At 39.4% G+C, this 19,998-nt stretch overlaps 1 long non-coding RNA gene across 1 annotated transcript in view; it reads left to right on the top strand.

Moving 5' to 3' along the window:
• Positions 1-19,998, top strand: part of LOC110404508 — a 160,593-nt gene that overhangs the window by 48,124 nt on the left and 92,471 nt on the right. The window contains exon 3 of the long non-coding RNA XR_002442296.1: positions 18,262-18,344. This is a non-coding gene — a long non-coding RNA (uncharacterized LOC110404508). The remainder of the gene's footprint in view (positions 1-18,261; positions 18,345-19,998) is intronic.

Raw genomic sequence — 19,998 nt, forward strand, 5'->3', positions numbered from 1 at the left:
TATACACGTGTACCAGTGAATGTGTTAATTCAAAACCTTAAAACACTAAAAAAAAACAGCTAAACAACAAAAAAACCTTTTTTTTTAAATGCTCTCCCAACCCTATTTTGACACCTTTTTCCTTACCTGCTGAGATGTGGAACAATTTATGGGATTGTCTAGTTCCACTTGGCATAGCAAATCGTTTTCATTTCTCATTAAGATTAAGGCAGTTTAAGAATTCTCATTTTACTCTGCCTCTTAGTTCACTGTTAATTCATTTTACATGGGGCATGAGAAGGTAATGCAAGGGTAATACCAGTTTGGAATTCAGAAAAAAGGGATTGCTGAGTTTATACTGCCATTGAACAACAAGTAATCTCAACAGGTTTCATATGTTTTAAAAAAAACAAAACAAAAAACCAATAAAAATACAGAATATTGATTTTTACTTTTGTCACATACACAGTAAAATAAAGCCATTTATCTGAAAAAGTGGGTTTTCACAGTTTCAATAAAATGCCTTATACGTATAAGCAATAATACTGTTTTGTCTTTGTACTGTACAACAAAATCATTCAGGGTAAATATTCTCAGAGGCTTAGAGCCACTTCTTATAGCAATGCTTGGGAGTTCAAGCTAAGGGAGAACTTTCACAAACTAGTGGTGAAGAAAAGAGTAGTGTTAGCCTACTGCTGGGAGAATTTAAGCTAGGAGAATGCAATTGGTCAATGTGTTTTTTCTTTTTTCAGGAGATATTTCAATGGTTTAAATTTTCCTTTATTTTCCAGGTAAAAACAAATGACAAATTATTTCATTTTGATTTTCTGTCTTACAGAGTATTTTCTCTGCAAAATTAACTTGGGTGACCAAAGTTGAGTTGGCTTTATTTGGGGAGAACAGCCCCTTGCAAATTACTGCCTTCAGTATAAATAATCCACCAGCTCTAGTCCTTCCCCTAGCAAAATGCACCCCGTTTAATGCACTGCAACATGACAGCACTTGACATGACATTTGAGAGAGCAGAATTTTGGCTAGAAATGAGTAAGGACAGGAGAAGGGTGCCAGGTAGTTTCCTCTGGTGTGACTTTTTGGGGACTGATTCTTATAATTGCACTATCTCACAGTACAAAGATTGGGTTCCTTTCAGATAAAAGAAAAAACTCACTAAAAGGTAGGCTCCAGAGGTGTGTTTAATGTGTGCCTGCCACAAGTGGGATGTTCAGTCACTGGGACCAGACTACAGTAAGTTTGAAATAAAATCCCCAAACGCATAATAGTATAGGCAGCAGCATCTCTGCAGATCCACTGCTTGTGCATCGTTCTGCTTGCTAACGTGGACATTGTGATAATCTCTGGGAGAACTTATGTCTGCATCAACCCCAGCGCCTTTCCACCTTACTGGAAAACTGAGTTAAAAAGTAAACTTTGCATTTCTGAAGAGAGGAGACCCGGTCAGAGATAATCTGTGCTGGGCAGCGCACGCTACCTACTGAGGTATCCTTTGTTGGTTCCAGACAAAGCAGAAGTGATGCAGGCAGGGACTCAGATATGCCATGTTGTGCAAGGTGCCCAGGTGGATGGAACATCTACTGCTAGAAGCAGCAGCTCTTGACAGCACAGAGTAGGGGGCTGCGGAGGAGAACCTGCTCCTCATTGAGGTGTACTGTGTGTTGAAATCCTGCTCTGCAAGAGAGGCACTGAGGGGCATCCAGGGAGTAGAAAAGCTGAAAGAACATCAGCTAAGAACCAACCCCCTCCTCACCCCCATCTTTGCTTGTTGTCTGAGGTTTAAGTGAAGCAGCATGGCATTGTTGGTACATCAACCTGCAAGCCTTCACTCACTCTCACACTCAAGCTCTATGCTTGGTAATAGGTAAATACTGTGTGTTTTACATCGGTAGGAAGACAGATAAACTCAAAGTTTGGTCCACGATATAAAATCATGTGTAGGGAATGGTATATCCTATTGCTTATTTCTTGACAGATAATGTATAGGCAAGGTGTGCCAGCAGTTGATGGTTTAAATAATTCAAGATGCAGGTAAGATCTGCAGGAAGATCACATCTTGAAATGAAAACTGGCTAGATTCCCTGTTCAGAATAGTATGTCTGATGATTTTGGGTGTATTTCTTAGAATGCATTATCTCCAAATATATTTATTTTAACCAGAGCTATCTTGATAGCTAATGCATAATTATTTGTATGATTCTAAACAATAGATTTATGAGTTAATGTTCCCTTGGTTTTTAAGAAGTGCTGTTTGATTAAATGTCTACAGAAAAGTTCACATGTGCTCTGAAGTGTTGTTTCACTGATGTTTAAGCTCCTTTTCTGGCCACTTATTTTCACACATTGGAGGAAATGTGTGTGTGCACGTGCTTTGAAATCACCTTGAATAATTAAAATTCATGCAGGGAAGAGCTGCTGCATAAATGGTAATGCACAGCTTTTCTGAGCTCTTAAGAACTGCAGTACTCTAGATAAGAACATTCAATGAAAAGAAACTCTCTTTCTTGCCTCCTTGAAGTATTGGGATCACCACTCAACATCCCAAGTTTGCGCTTCTAGTTTTTCAAGACTTTAGTGGATTATATCCCCCTGTTCTGCAACAGAAATCTCATGGGAAGGAACCTCACTCTCATGAACTTTTCCTGACCCACTGCTGACTGGTGATGGGCAGCAGGAGGATGTGAAGGAATATTTCAGGAAGAATAGCAACTGAGGAACAGTAACAAGGCCAAAAGAGCAGGAGATCCTGTGAAGTGCAGGCTTGAATGTATGTGTAGTTAAGCTTGTCTTTGGGTGCCTTGCCTCATTCCTTTATGAGAAAAAACGGGCCTGGATAGCAAAATAATTTTGACATGAGAATTGTGAGTGAAGGAGAAGAGATGAAGTCTTTGAGGAAGAAAGAAGAGTGTAGTGTCCAGTGAAATGTACATCCTAACAATCAAAATTTTCTTTAAAGTAGTCAGAAAAAAAAAAGTGCTGGCACTGCTTTATACTCCTGAGACTTCTAGGATTTTCCTTATGATGACTCCCTGTCTGCTTACACAAACAGCCTGTAGGTTTACTTATGGTATTTTACCTAGTGGTCATGTCTAGAAGATGCTCCATCAAAATAAAATTTTATCATTTTCAGAAGTTTATGGAGCAAAGAATTAGAACATCCTGAAACACACAAAATATTCTAACATCACTCAGTAGTTCAGTTATAAACCTGAAATACATTAAGTAATAATAGGATATTGACATTTACCACTTGAAAGGGTATCTACTATGCAAACCAGATTTCCTACAGGACAGGAAAAATTAAAACCAAATAAATTTTCCTCCTGGAACTTCCCCAAGGAACATTCAGATAGCTTCTAAGAATATGATTATAGGTGAAGAACCTGAACATTAATCAATAGAAGATAACCACTGGCAGTCTTCAAACTGCATCATTTACAGAAAATGATTGAGGAAATACCAGCATATAGCTCTTCTATTTCATTCTCATAATTGTGTTGCTAGTGTTTATTTGCTATTGCTGTGTGAAAGAATTCATGAAGCTGAATATCAATTTATTTTGAGATCTGAGTTTAAGAGGGTACCAAATGGAAGTGATTTATGTCCAGTTAAAGTCAATTTCATATTTTGACAGCTGTGTGTAGGTTGGCTGACTAAAACTGAATTTAAACGATTCTTAAAATGTTTCCTTATCTGAAGGCACCTTCCTTAGAGAAAAGCTTAATTGGCACAATCATGTAGTTTTTTACATACGTGAATCTAAATGATTTTATGTATTTAAAATTCAAACATACTTAGTGTTTTGTCCTGCTCTGGTGAGATTTGATTGTAGCTCTGGTTTTGATTGCAGTGTGATACAATGATAATAATATATGACTGGATACAGCAGAAGGTACATCTGCATAGCTCTGAGGGTTGATTGCATCAGGGTGGTGAGTGAGCAGGAGGACAGGAAGCTTCTTGTCCCTCAAGCATATTTTAAGAGATGGCTCCCTTAATTACAGCTCATGACATGGTGCTGATGGGCCCTCTGGGTTAGCTCCCAGGAGATTATAGGGTAGATACTCAGCTCCCATGGTATGCAAAGTGTGCTCTTCGCATTCCTGCAGGAGTTTAGGGTCTAAGGGCAAGTCCCTTGAACTCCTCCACACAACTGGTTTGTCATATGTGTTGATTTTGCTGGGAGCTAAACTGAGACTGTCTTCCAGATTTAGCAGTTGTGGATGACTCAGTCTTTCATAGAAGCAGCTGCAGTGTATGCAGGAGTTATGCAGAAAAGGCAAGCCAATGCGTTGCTAACAGCAGTTGCTAAATATGTGATGCACCTTACAGGTGAATGCAGGCAGTAAGCTGATAACACTAAGATACTTGGGCAGCTTCCTGCAATTCCTAGTATTCTTAAAGTAAGCTCACATTGAGAAGTGACCACGTTTTTCAGTGCGACTGAAACACTTTTGTGTGTGAAGCCCCTGAGACACTGATTGGATCCTCATTCTCACTCTCTTCATGTATTTCCTGTGAGTGCTCCTCACTGTTCTGGAGTGAGGGGCTACCCAGTGAAAGCTGTTTAAAATTAAACACGCCAAGCATTCATCCATAAGCTAACTGAAGCCTGAGCTTGTCAGAGCTCAAAATATGAGCCAGCTAAATGTGATTTGAGATTTATGGGAAGAAGATAGATAGGAGCCTATTAAACATGGTGATATGGATGCAGCCTCTTACTTGGGTGGACTGTAAAGTGAGTAGGCCGTGCGGGAGGTAGACATTATTTTTTGCCTGCCTTGTACTTTCAGTTTCATCAGTCCCATCCATTATCTGCTAAGGGCCATCCTCAGAAGCAAGACATAAGTTTGGAAAGTCACAGTGATGTGACCCCAGTATGTTTATGGATTTTTGTAGGCTTTAAGAAGAGGGCTCTGCGCAAGCAGAACTGACAGTAAACACTCTTTTCTCCCTTAGAAACTGTGTCTTCTGAGGTTTGTGGAAAAATGTTGGCTTTCCATAGCTGTATTATTTCTGTTTTGTAGATAACATCCTACCTCTCAGGTACCAGCTCAGACCCTTTCCTGGACATAAATATATTTTTTTCTTTGATATAGTGTCTAATGTATGACATAAAGGATTGTAGTTAATCTAAAGCAGGTAGGAGGAACATCTATTAAATATTTCTGTATTTCAGGCAGAGCAGTAATGGAATAGAGATTGAGACATACTGGTAAAGAGAGAATAATGTGGTGTAAGGCTGTTTGGAAAGAAAGAATTGTAGTGATATTTCCATCTATTATGAGTGCAAACCTTGTTGTTCTCTTAAACTATGTGCCTAAATATTTCTGAGCTTTATAATGCAGAACCTTGTACAGAGTATATGCATTTCTATTACTATAACTCATTTGAATCTCTTGGTTTTAACTGTTTTCCTTTCTCAGTTGTTATTGCACAGAATCATCTGTTAAAATGGTGGATTAAACAAAAGGCAGACTTTAAAGCTACAAGGGCTTTTCCTTCCACCCACACTAATATCTGAAAATATTCCTAAAATTATTCAGGAGTGAAGCTTTTTATGGCAAAGCTCCTAAGATAGATTGTTTTGCTTTTAGAAGAGTGAGTCAGTTTTTCATATGCTGCAACACATTCAATTTGTGAATACTGCTTTCATCTTTACATTTGTGGAATGTTGCAAAAAGCTGCCTGTTTATGATTTGATCAATATAACTTGGCTGTAATGCTGTACTTTGTGGGGGGAGTGTGTTTAATCATAAAAGCTGAAAGGCATACACTATCTAATACCTGAAAAGTCAAGAAATATAATAGTTAGCTTCTTGCTAATTAAGTAGGTCATGACTGACCAAGAATCAACCATGGTAATCTGTGATGGTACTGTGAAAAATGCATTGTAATTAGGTATCACAGCTTGAATATGAATCATCAATATTCAATAGATGTATTCCACTTTGTTAGTTCCAAGCATCAGACAGATTTTCACTGGAATGGAAAATCAAGTAACAACAAAAAAAGGGGAAAAGCAATTGATGCAATGCTCCACTATTTTATTATTTAAGAAGTAAATATTTTTTTATTTATTATTCATTGTTCCAACCTTCTTTTAAGAATGACTAAAATATTGTTCCAAATAATACAACTAATTTTAGGAAAGAATATTTAACACTGAAAATGTTTCCATCAAAGCTTCATCTCCTTTGTCTCTTATGTATGGGAGGCTCTGTGGTATTATCTAAGTGTATGTGAGACAAATTCACCTCTACCTCATGCCCCTCCTAAAACTGCCTCTGCTGTCATGATACTACAGAAAACATGGCAATAACTACACAGCCAGTATGCAGAGATTAGCGCTTAAGATAATGTTTGGGAGCATGTTATGACTACAATATGCTCACATTGTCAAACGATATGTCCCATAGTTCCTTTTATATTCCTTGTCCCTGTTACATTGCTGCAAAACTGTGCAAAGGGGCAATACTGGAAATTCAGCAAGCAGCCATTTGTTTAAATGTTCATTGCAGTTAAAGCAATTTCTTTCTCAAAAGTTAATTTTCCTACCTAACTGGAGGTGAAGTGCTGGTTGACATTGATGGTGTATGTACGGCATATGCTGGGTGTGTCGAAATTAGCAGATGGGAATGATCCTGCAGAGGTAAGCTGACATTGCAGAAGACCCAGTGTCCGCACTGACACCTTTCTATGAGATGCACTTCCGTGTCCTTGAACGATAGTTCACAAGCAGACTCGGTGCATCTCAGTTTAGTTTTATCCCTAGTGAATGTGGCCTGTGTGCTTGGAGACTGCCCTGCGGTGAGAAGCAAAATGGAGTAAAGGGGGATGCTCATGAGAGGCTCTCCAAAAGAGTGCTGCTGATCCAAGCTTAAATTCTGGCTGAGACACATCTAATAGAGCTGGGATTTTCAAACTGAGGTAAAGAGAATTAGTTACCTCAAGGGCTGTGTTTGGGCACCTCGCAAACAGTATTTCTTAACTGTGATAGACTGCTGAGTCTTTCATTTGCTTGAGTAAGAAGAGCTGCTCTGTATTTTGAAGTCTACAATAGTTAACTATGGTTAAAATGCTTTTAGGTCTTAATATACCACTGCAGTTTAAAACTCAGTGACGTTTTGTGAAACAAAATCTCTTTAGCTTCAGCTTTCAACATATTGTGCCATTTTTAAAGGTAAGCCAATTTTTCTACCGTATCCTGCAGCAGCGGCCTTGGCAATCTGTCCAGTGCTAGAATATGTAAGTACATTTCTGCACATTCTTCCAGTCCGGGCATGGTGCTGGGAGAGTGCTTGGACCTCTCTCACCATGACTTTGAATAGGGTCAAGTGAGTGATGTGATCTGTCTGCTCAATTTCAGAGTTAGAACCCCAATTCTCTCATGTCCCTAAAATTGAAGATCTCATTTTTATTTCTTTAACATAGCTCTCTAGCCTTCTGTTGACTCAAGCCTTCCTTCCTGAGATAAGAAACGCTGTCTAGATATTGTCGTTTTTACACATATTCTTGTTCAGGCTTCATTACAATTTATTATTAACTTCACTAAATCTCTCATATGTAAGTCCCGAGCAGCTTACCAATCAGCGAAGTATCAGAGTGAGCAGCTGAAGAAGTCTGTCAGTAATTTCTTCTCGTCTGATTAGTATAAAATGTTAAAATTATGACAATTTATTTGTGGCACTCATATTTTTACATCAACAACATACCTTTCACACCTCTTTCCTCAGTGAAATAGTATTGCTACCTACTTTAATCAGATAAATGAGTAGCTAATCACTTATTTCTGCTTTGTAGCAGAAATAGGTAAAACGATCAGAGTTTGGGAATTGCTGTTACACATGCAAGTGATGCATAAAATTCTAATTATACGGGTAGAAGTAAGATATCTCTGGACAAAAAAAAAAAATATGTATTCAAATAACCTAAAAGACAGCTTCTGTGCCACAACAATGTCATAAACTTACTTTGTTGTATTTTACTTTTAAGTCCCTAAATCTTATGTAAGTGGCACAATTTTAAACACATGCTTGCCCTTAAAAAGAGTTTTAGATTTTTATTCTTTTTTAATATAATGGAGTTTTTGTGTATGTATTTTTATTTTAAAGTAGATTCTTGCTCCAAGGGGTTCACAGGTTCACAGCACTGCAGGCTGAAATCTTTTTTACATGGAGTACTTAATTGGGTCAGTATTGAACTCTGAGTTCAGCGATCATTGAAGTTCATATGGGGCCAATCTGAAAAACAGTGCAGTTTAAACTTTGGCAGAACTCACCTGCATGTTTTTTTTGAGTATTATTTTGAGAGTTCTTCAAAACAGGTTTTTCAACTATCCCTATATGACACACGCATGTATAATATTAAAGGTAGTTTATGGTGCCGTCTTGTTTCTCAGTGAGGTTTTCTCTCAACATGTTAGGAACAAAAAGTTCCAGACTCTTCCAGGTTTCTCACATCTTAGGTGGAGTATTTCACTTCCTTCACCTCTGTGGTGCACCTGGGGCAGAGCCTCTCCTGCAGTGGCTCAGTCCTTTGCAGCCTTAAGGTGTGCTTTTGTCTGCTCCACTGGTGGGAAGCAGCTCCTGCAGGAAACTTCTTGCCTCCTAGCAATGTGATCAGGCCTCATGACACAGAATCATAGAATCACCAAGGTTGGAAAAGACTTCTAAGATCATCCAGTCCAACCGTCCACCTACTGCCAGTATTTCCCACTAAACCATGTCCCTCAGTACAACGTCTAAATGTTTCTTGAACAATTCCAGAGCCAGTAACTCCACCACCTCCCTGGGCAGCCTGTTCCAACGCCTGACTGCTCTCTCAGAGAAGAAGCATTTCCTAATGTCCAACCTGAACCTCCCCTGGTGAATCTCAAGGCCGTTCCCTCTAGTTCTGCTGCTAGTTACTTGGGAAAAGAGGCCAAGATAGCCCTTTTTCAGAACTTGATGTATTTTGCATCTTTCCCCAATGTACACAGCTAAAAGACAAATAAGCGGAAACAATGCAAGCCTATCTAATTCTTATTTGTATTTTAACATTTCTTTGCGAGTCTTGTCTAGGTCCAAAATTACTTCTGGATGGTGAGGTAAGAGGGAAGAGCCAAAGAGCGCTGCTGTAGGTTTTATTTCCCTGGAATATGACTTTGTAACCTTTTCCTCCTTTCTCTCTGATCTGATGATCACTTATCCCTGAGTGCAACCACTGTAAGAGGTAACGTTAATACAGACTCCATCGATCTGGAAAATACAAGCTGATAGTGTGTCTGACCAGGGAGACAGGCATTTCCCAGGTGATTACACAGGGATTCTCCACAAGAGCATTTTTTTTCAGGTCATTCCTTAATTTCTTGTTGGGTTTTCAGCAGATTCTGATTAAAATTTCTCTGCTTACAGAATCCATCACATCTGTCTGTCAGTTGTCTTGGCAGATAGGCTGTGTGTTAATAACTGCTTTGTTTGTTTGTAAGAAATATTAAATACATTACAGAAGTTCACCCGAAGGGATCTAAATATATTTAGATACTGTCCACAAAAAATGTGAAAATTATAAATACTGTATAGTAATGTAGCCGTTTGTAACACTTGTAATTAACTTTTCTATATTGTTCTTTGTGTAAGCATAAATAACAAGACTGCAAATATTTGTGTTTGTTTCCTTCTTGTATGGTTTCCAGTTCATAGCCTGAGGAACATACTCTCAACTTGGTATCAGACGGTTTTGCACAGGAGCCTTCTTTGGACTCTGAATAAAATATCTGTGGGAACACTCAGCTCCCATCATAGCAGTATGTGAGCTGACCATCTCACTGAAGTCCCTTTGAGAGATTTAACCATGGAATAAGATCAGAAAAAGCTTTATTCAGTGCTATAGTTCACTTCCCTGCCATGCAGGAGAGAATACCCAATGGTACATCTCAATCTGCTTTAGCTGTGTTGCAGCAGGATCAGAGTCCCAGTCAAGAGCCAGGCAGTAGCATCCCATTGTGCTTGGTTTTATTCAGACATAAGCCAAGAAACTGAAGACTTTTCCACAGCTCATGACTTACTTGGTGATGGACCTATTTCCTGCTTTTCTTTTCTTTTCTTTTCTTTTTTTTTTTCCCAGACAAAAACTACATCATGTATTACAGGAACATCAAGGATACTGTCTTGCCCGTGCTGTTTAGTAAATGACATAGTGCTTCTTGGTAGAATATAGATGTCAACATGAATATTGAAAATATCCAAGGGTGTCACAAGTCCTTGCGTGCAGGGGAGAGCTGGCATGCTATTAATGATCCTTTCTTTCACAAGCAAATGCCAGTCATGGCACTGGGAGAAAAAAGGCTGAGAGAGAAATAAAAATAGCCTTTCATTAAAAACAGCCTTGTCAGCTGTACCTATGTCATATTAGAGTTGTTTAAATAACACTGTGAATTCCTGAGGAGAAAAGAATCTGGAGATGCAGCTATTATTTCTGCTGTAGTGTGGCAAGGAATTTACTGTGAATAATAACAGCCATGTTGATAGGTAGACCTAAATTAAAAGTGAAAGAGGTTATTCATTCATTGCAAAAATCCCTCTTAACCTGAATACGAGGGAGTTTTAGGCAAGTTTTTATTTCTATTTTTGCTTTCAGGCCTGTTTCATACTATTCAAAATCTTTTTAAAGTTGGAAAACTCCTGTGGATCAGCAAAGTTTTAAATGATTTCTGAGTTCTTTTTTGAATTAGTCTCTTCTAATTGGCAATTACAAGCTCAATAAAGGATTTTGCTCGTTACAAAGTGCTATATTTGATGCCTAAAATGAAATGATGACTTTTTTCTCTTCCTTTTTTGTAAACATTGGTCAGCATTCATCAGAGTTCCTTCATTGTAGCACCTGAGAGCCTTGAATATTTGAAATTCAGAAATATCCATGGCATCTGACATAGCAGGATGCTAATCGTTGACAAATACCTACTGCTGTGGGGTCAGTCACAGTAATGTCCTGAGCTAACTTTTGCTTTCGACAGGGTCATGACTTCAGGGACTACCCTAAGACTGATTTTCAGTGCAGTACTTATGGCCAGTAGGTGGTTCAGTGAGGTGCTTCTACTTTGGAGCTCACCACCCAAGCCTCGTCAGGAATAGGATGTGCTTAAATGTATTCCTCATTTGGTACAACCAGGAGGTTTAAAAGCCTCCTTCTGCTGTGTAGCCCCCACCTGCAAAGATGAACCTGTGTACTGAACAACTTTAGCAGCTGTGTCCGTGTGGCATTTGCAGCCCAAAGAGCTATTCAATACATTCAATATAGCTGAGATGAAGATATATTTATTAAACTCAGATTTTCTCTTCTCCCCTTTTTGATGAAGACAGAATTCCTATTGCAGACCAAGAGAAAGATGGCTGAGGAAGTAGCCTATGATTTGGGTGGCTTGGGCTTCTGTCTTGACCGAAGGGGCTTCCTAGGTGGCAAATGACTGAAGACACCTTTATTTGAACAAGCTCCCATCCAAGGATCCTACAGCCACAGTAATCTACGCTGTACTTGAGATGTCTGCATAGCTAAATAACTGGTGCTTGAGGAAGTTTAGAACAAGTTTTCCAGTCTCCTTACCAAAATGTGACCGACAGCAGGAGTAAAGAGAGAGTGAGTGATTTACATCTGCTATTAGGTACGAGTAAGGAGAATTGAATTTGCTACATTTTGAATTAGGTAGGAAGCAATTAAATGAAGCCACCTTGCAGAAGAGGCCTATTTGCTTGCCTGGAAATATTACTCCAAACACAAATAATGGAGAATAGACTCCTGAACAGCCTTGAGATTAGGCTTTATGAAGAGACACCTTTTTGTTTGACAAAAAGTAACTGTTCTCTTTTCTGAATGTATATGAATATATGCATGAAGTGGTCCTGATAGATTTACTTTGTTCTCATTGGTGTTATTTGCTGAGAAGGAGAACGTGAATTTTGAACCCATTTTGAACTTAGTGTGTTAGTAATTTACTCAAGAAGCTTTGCCATTAAAAAGCTTTCATTTTCCATCAGTACGGGTCCTTGAAGCCAGAAGTCTTCTCAGCAGCATGCTGAGAATGTCAGAAGGAATCTGTCCTTTAGTACTTCCCCTGGATGAATAGCTGTGGTGTTTAGGAAAATGCAATCTGAAATCTGGCTAAGGAAATGAAAAAGCAAACAAGCAGGAGATTTATTTTTAAGGAGGAATGGTACCTTGAACGCATAATGACCTGCAAGAAGAGGAAATAAGACTAATATAATAAGACTTACTCTGTGGTAAGGCTTTGTATCAGCATTCAAACAGAAATTTGAAATTCAATATATGTAATCCTAATGCACCAAGAAAAACAAATACTCTGGGTTTAGTTGTTTCTGGCTTCAGGAGAAGCAGCTGAACATTGAAGTAGAAGGCAGATTACCAATGCAAGCACCTGTAAATACGATCACATTTTTCTCTTAAGTAAAATTACCCGGTAACATATACTGTCTTTCCACTTGTCTCTTTTAAGTAGAACCAGGCCAGTAATGCTGCAAGACACTCTTGGAGTTTTATCACCATGTTTATATTCGTTACAGAAAAAACCAAGTGAAACACAGTTTCCCAGTACTAGTCAGTGATTCTGAAGGAGAAAAGAAGTCAGGAAGCACTGCAGGAAGCTTCAGGTGATTGATATACAAGAAAAGATAACATTTTCTATAAATTCAGTTTAAAAAGTTGGTACGTAGTGATGGGAACAGGCTGGGCCAGAATGGAAGTGCATGCAGGCTTTAAAGTCAAGGGTGCAGTGAAGGTACTGCCAAGTTATGTTAATCAAGTTGAACATATTTTATTGAACGTATTTTATCCTCCTTTTCCTCATCCAAGCCCAATGTTCATTGGAGGGCTCTGGTGCTTGACTGTCAGTCTTTGTGCAAAATTACACAGTGAAGTAAGAAGTAGATTTAAATCTGTCTGGAGGTAAAGCATTACTGCACTGTGATCAGAAATGCAGGTTGATGAGATGGTTTGGTGAGTTCTGTCCTTAGGGCCTTTCATTTTCAGGCTGGCATTCTGTGAAAAACAAGGTACATCAAACCCAGGTGCATCAGGGCAAATCTGTATGCAAGACAAGTGGGTGTGTGCTGTGCAACACAAGCTCAAGTAAAAAGAGGATACCTTTGTAATTTTGCCAGGTGTTGTGGATGTCTCTTATTGTCCCACATATTCCTCTTCTCTGTAAGCTTGCCCACAAGCCCAGGACCACCTAGCTGCCCACACTGACCATGCTTTCATTTATCATGTCATAGCCATGGTAGCAGCAGATCTGAGGTCTTTGCTGCCTGCTAATACTAGCAGAAGAAAAAAAAGTGGATTCCAAATTGATAAGAACGCATTTGCACATACCTGATGTGCATTTCACCATTTGTATTTTTGAAATACTGATGGTAAATTTTAGCTAGCAAATGATCTGTGAACATACTTTGACATTCTATGAATGTGTCACAACTGTTCAGTTAGAGGCTTGTATTTAAGCCTTGTAATTGCTCAAGCACTAAAGGCCACAATTATTTCTTTGGTAATTCAGGACTGATTGACTAGATAAATCACGTGGACTGTTTCTGCTTCAGGATTAGATGCCTTCCAGATCCACAGAGAGATTTCTGAATTGGTACATAAACATTTCTGCCATAAATAGTCATAAAAGTGATGACAGGGATATGCAAAATATATTTTTTATTTTCACAGCCCTTCCTGGAATGAAATATTATTTGTAAATTAGGCTGTAGATTTCTTTGAGAGTTTTAACTCATGAGTAAGCAGTTCCAGTAACTTTAAATAGGCTGAAAGGGATAATAAGCTGAGTTACTGCTTTACCTTTAAGTAATTACATAGAAACTTGCGTTTCTATAGCTAATGGTTATGATTTCTTTGCTGCATGAACTTCAGGTGACAAATAGGGTACATGCATGTTAATGCCTACACAGCTACAGAACGTGAGACCACTGCAGAGAAAAAATAATCAAGCGAGAGCTAGGTATCTGGAAACAGGTGTCTCAGAAATGAGGCTTTGATACAATGACAGAAGGATGTCAATGGATTCTAAGAAGTCCCACAAGGCTTGTCAGACATGCCACATTAAAATTAAAATTTAGTGAATGAGGATGAAACTTTAATGTAGCTCCAGTGCCCTGACCTAGATAAAGTTGTTAATTTTTGATTTATAACTGGGTATGGAATTTTAATCTGCATTAAAAAGAGAAATTTTCCATTTCAGTGGAAGAGTTTTCTTTAAACACTGGGAGTCTTACACCAAACTCTTGTAATGTGACATACTCCCACCAAACCCAGTACTGAGTTTTGACATACCTCTGTCCCCCACCCATGCAAAACTCAGTTATTTGCTCTTTCTGGACAAAATGGATTGCGAATATATTCGGTTTCAGGTGTCTAACAAGCACTTTAGTTTTTAGTTTTGAAATGTGATCCTTGTCTTCTTATGTGAAGACTCAGTTTTTCATCAATCTCTTGCTTCTCCTCTGCCAACTCTCTTCTGCAGTATCAATTTGCCACAAGGTCCCATTGTATATGGACATCCCCTGATACGCTTAAAAGCCTTCCAAATACACACTCAACATCACACGTGTTTTGCGTAATCCTACACTTCCCTCTTTAGTTTAGTGAATTTTTTTTAAGCGATGTATAATCTTAGCTTCAGAATGATGCTGAAGACTCATTCAAACCTCAAAGGAAAGCCTGACCCCATGCAGATATGAGACTGTCCGGGCCCTGTCTTCCTGCAGTTCAGGTTATTGGATGTGCAGCAGACAGCCTGCGTTTGGTTTTGGGGTAGTCTCCAGCAGCTGGATGTAAAGCTGATACCTCTACAAAAGCCCTGATTTTGCTCTCTGTATTGAAGCTAGAAAGCTTGTGGCGACACATTACGTCATGTGGCCTGCGGTGCATTGTAGTTCTTGCAAAGCACTGCAGAGTTTGAATGTATGTGTTTTTCATCACACTCTAGCTCCTCGTTGACAAGTTTTTCTCCCAGCCAGACTTTGCTAGCTGTACGTTAGTGCATGCTAACCTATCGCTAGACCATGGTGATGTCCCTCTCTCATAGAAGTGCTGGTCTCAGCACTGGGTATTCGGTGACAGCATAGCTTTCCTTCATTCTCATCCAGCAGAGCTAGCACCTCTGCTCGCACCTTTCTTTCTTCTGCTCTGTCTAGGCTTCTCCAGCTTCATTTCTCTAGCCCATTGGTGTCCAAACTTTTGTCTTGCCTAGGCCACAATGAGTGATGAAGAACTGTCTTGGACTGCGTATAAAATATGTAAGTCACTTCACAAGTAATGCTTCCTATTTATTTCCATGGAAATTACAGCAGATATGAAGAGCACAATAATGCTATTTGATAGAGCAAATTCTCAGCTACAAAACACAGTTTTTCAGCATTGTCACCACCATGAGCTACATACTTTAACCAGCAATGAACAAGAGCCTGCATGCCGCGCTTGTAAAAGTCTGCACTATGCAAGGTCACTCACTGTTGCTGTTGCCACTGCTGAAATGCCCCACCCACTGCCTCACTGTGCTCACATCCACTGATTGGTCTCCCGAAACATTCAACAAGTGTTGATGAATGTCAGTGGGGACCATTTTTTCCTCATGGAGAAATTCAGTTCCACCCCTTTGTTTCATCTGCAGTTCCATTTAGATGCCGTTTTGTCAGACTGCCTCTCTGCTGCCAGCAGAGCAGCAACAAAATGTAATAGAGTATTGGTTGGAAGGTTCAATCTCTACTGCCATACCACCAACATCCGCCTCTGATGTAATGGGCTGATATCATAGAACAGGAGGCATTAATCTCAGAGCAGCCCTCATATGTAATTAGTTAATATATATATAAGCAGAAACCTTTTTGTATTTTTTCATTAAAAGCATATAAAAAAGAGAGCAACAAAACCGTAAAACTGATGGGATATGTGATCCTGTGTTTGTGAAACTAATGCATCTGTCTGGTTCAGTGGTAGTGGCTGCCATTCTTAGTGAGATCTTAAGGTGTTTGTCAGAGAGTTTTGATGAAACTTTACTCTTCCTGTACTTCATCCTTGAAAACAGCTGTTCACAAATGTATGTACTGCCAAAAAGCAATGACATGAATAAGGTGTGACTGTGAAGCGAGGGATATTTCTCTCTGCTGGTATAGGGACATGATCAGATTTTTGAGTTGAATATCTGATTGCAGCTCTGTGTGTTATTTGAAAATTTGCAGATAATGTATTTATGTCAACTGAAAAATGCAGTTGCTACTATAGCAAAAAACTGACGATTTTTTCTGCAGTCTTGAAACCTCAAATTCCTTTATCAAAACAGAAGGCATAGCTGCATATTTTTCTCTGTTCACAGGACTGTGTTTAACCAATGTATATAAATGCACAAAATTATTTGCCATCACTAGAGTTATCACTGTGCTGTGCCCTCCCTGTGCCCTGGGTTTTAGCCCAGACAGTGCCGATTGTGTACCACTGTGTGGTTGTTGCTGAGTGATGGGTGCACCTCCCCAGGGCCAGGCAGGGGGGTGGCCGCAGGACAGGCTGGGCTGGGCTGGGCTGTGCGCAGCCGCAGGCTGTGAGTTGCATGTGCGTGCTCTAGCCTCAGCATAGAGAGATACAGAGAGAAAGGAGAGCAGAAAGATAGGAGTAACAGCCACCCACTGTGGCACTGACTTTTGGAGCCAAAGGCCCACTGGGAGGAGTAGGCCGCAAAGAGCGGTTGTGAGGACCACAGTGAGACAGAGGTTGATGCTACTGCTTTGTGCATGAACTGCTGGCAGCCTGAGCAGAAAGCAGTGCTGAGCTGCACTGGAGAAGACTATGCAAGAGCTCAGGGTGAGCAGCTGCTGGTGAGATGGGCTTGGAAGATCCCCCAGGCATCATGTTGCTTGGCAGACGTCTCCTGTCAAGGCTCAGTCATTCATAACAGTGACAAACCTTGAAGAAACCAATGTATACATGTGTGTGGGGAGAATACACGTGCTTGTACAATGAGTGCAGTTGTACAGAGTAAAGGTCAGCTTTGCTAGTTCATTTTGCTGCTCCCAGGGGTGAGGTCCTGCCCAGTGCAGCTGGAGCTTGAAGCTCATGAAGAGGAAGGAAGTGGCACGTGTGACAGCCACAGTGTCACATTGCCCTCTAGTGACAGGCTACCTCTTTAGGTTGGTTCTCACCTCAAGTTGTACCCAGCCTTGCCTTCATTGGGTTTCTAAATACCAAGGCAGAGATGGCATGGCAGTAATGGGTATCAACCTGCCACTGAATATGGACCTGGGGAGTGTCGATGCTGAGGTTTGGTTCCATAAAGCTGCTGGAAGAAAAATTAAATAGCCCCATCACGAGTTCCTGGCTGTTGGTTCCAAGACCAAATAAATATCTCTTTCCAATCTGTGAACATTACAAAGTCAGCCTACCAGAAGGAAGGGAATTTGCCTCCTCTGTGTCCATCCCACCATTAACATGTGTTCTTTAGAGCAAAAAGGAGCTTCCATTTAAAGCTCATGCAATAGCAGATGCAACTCTGTTCTCACTGAATAGCAGTTAATGAAAATACCAGATTTTGGTGGAATGGCCAAGCAAAATCTTTTTTTTTCTTTCTGCTACATAAAAATGAGCAAGTTGGGTCTGATTTCATCAGCAAATCACAAACGCGTTTTTACCAAGAAGGGATTTATATTCCCCCACACAGAAGAAAACAGCAATTTATAGTGGCCATCAACCCAAGGTTTGTACATCAGCCTCATTACATTAAAACATTAGCTTATTTTATGCTTAGTTTCATAACGTCTTTGACTTGTGGACATTTCTTCACCTCTTCTTACACTATTGTGATATTATTTCAGATAATTAGAAGGCCGGTCAGAGAAAAAAAGGTTGATTTCATGATGTTTTTTGAAGGTTGTACATCTATTTTTGTTCCACAGTGGGACAAAGTCACAACCTTATAATTCAGTTATGTGAAAATATTTGAAGCAAAATGTCAGTTTTCAAATACAGAAAGGAAATGTTTTCAGTCCTTTTTCTCTTCCTTGTTTTCCTTCTGAAATCAGCATGGACCATGAGGAAAAAAAATCCTCTTATAATGTCAATGGAATGAATGCTTTTTTGCAAAACATTTTAGACCTAGCATAAAACATTCTAACCTACTTTAATCTACATGACTATTCCTATCTTCTGCTAAAGAGAAGCTCATTTTATAATCACTATTTACATTTTCTCATTTGTGACTAATTTTTTTTTTTAAACTCTTTCCAGGTTTGTGCCTGAAGATTGAAAAGCTGCATCCTTCGCACTTTGCAGGTGCGAAGAGGACACAATGAAATCGTAGTGTCATTGCAGTAAGTGGTAAAACCAAACTTCTTTGGACCACAAATTTCAGCAGTACTTTTATCCCAAGGGGAATTACATTCTTAGTCCATTTTTTTTATATTTGACTAAAGTTCTGAACTCATCTTGCAGATTGTTTTACCTTACCTTCTCGTATAGTATAGCAGCTGAATAAGACTTGTTTCCTCTTTAGTAATGAACTATCTCCCACTGTGCCAAACAGAAACTTCTTGTTTTCCAGCAACCTACCTGGGGGAAGAACTTCAAAAAGTTAAAATTTTGATTCTCCATCCTTGCAGTGTCATTACAAGAAGAGGCACTTTTTCAGTTACTCTGCTCATTATTGAGATGGGTAGGAGTGAGCGTGACAGAAACCTTAATCAACAAACAAGCAACTCAGGACTGAGAACAATCAGTTGCACAAAATAGCAAAGAAAATAATAATATCTGTGTGCCAGCTCTGCCTTTTACCTCTGGCTGTTTCTGTCCTTTCTAGTTCCACTGCTTATGGAAAGCACTCCTTTGAGCATGCAGAGATGACACTTGATTATTTCAAATTGAAGTTATGGAAACCCATTTGATTTTATGTTTTAATTATGAAGGCACATTTAATTTTAAAGCTGCTTCTATTGCTTATGCATTTCTACTTGGTTATTATCTTCCTAGCTTCACAATAATACATTTGATTGGATGGAGTCATCATTCTGTCCAGATGTGCATGTGGCAATTTTTATCTACGTGTGATAATCTAAAAATGAATAGGAAAGTATCCAGCGTTAGGAAATTCTCTTACATAGACCGTTGTCACTAGGTTTCAGTTTTTCCTTAGAAATCCATTTGGACACCGAAAGCATTTTGCGTATACTCATGTAATCTCGCTCCATCTGAAGTAGTTTTAAAGGACTGGTGTGGTCTTTCCAATAATTTCTTTGCTTTGTTACTCTTTACTTAAATGCTATGGCCCTCCATTGGCAGTACTGAAAAACAGTGCACTTATTTTTCTAATATTTAGCTCAGAAAACTGAAAGAAAGGACCACTTAATTTTTTTTTAAATTTTTGTTTTCTTTTGCTAAATTCTTCTTTTAGTATGCAATGGTTAAGCTTTGTAATGTCAAAATCAGAAAGGGGAGCAAGTTGCCATTTGTACGGTGATTATTTATATTGTCGTGTCAGTGGTGAGTGCGTGTCATACATTTGAATCAGACCATCCCTTTTGCAGCACTCAGAGAAATGAGACCAGTGTCTGAAAACCAGGGTTGCCCATCCATAGGCAGCACAGTTCATAAAGGTTGCCCACTCTGCGCTGATGGGTGTGAACATATTGTGGTGGGGCCACATGACCCAGTTTTCACCCTAAACAGCAGCAGGTAGTTAAAGCTGCCTCAAATTTGTTCATGTTCATGTTGTCACAAAAAACTAGTGACTGTTAAGTAGCCACACCCCTAAGCAGGAACCTGGAAAAAATGTGTGAGAAATGACAGTGCTAATGCTTATAAAATACAAGTTAATAAACTATGGGTTAGTACCTCTCCTATAGCAGTGGTTAGTGCCTGTATCCATACTAACTGTTCTGTGGGGAGTAAATTGCAAGTCTTTATTCCATTCTCATTCGGTTCCTCCTGGAGCCTTTAAAGCTTCTCCTGACTTTAAGGGTGGGATGAGGG

This window comes from Numida meleagris, chromosome 1 (genome assembly GCF_002078875.1).
Source record: "Numida meleagris isolate 19003 breed g44 Domestic line chromosome 1, NumMel1.0, whole genome shotgun sequence".
Classification (NCBI taxonomy): Eukaryota; Metazoa; Chordata; class Aves; order Galliformes; family Numididae; genus Numida; species Numida meleagris.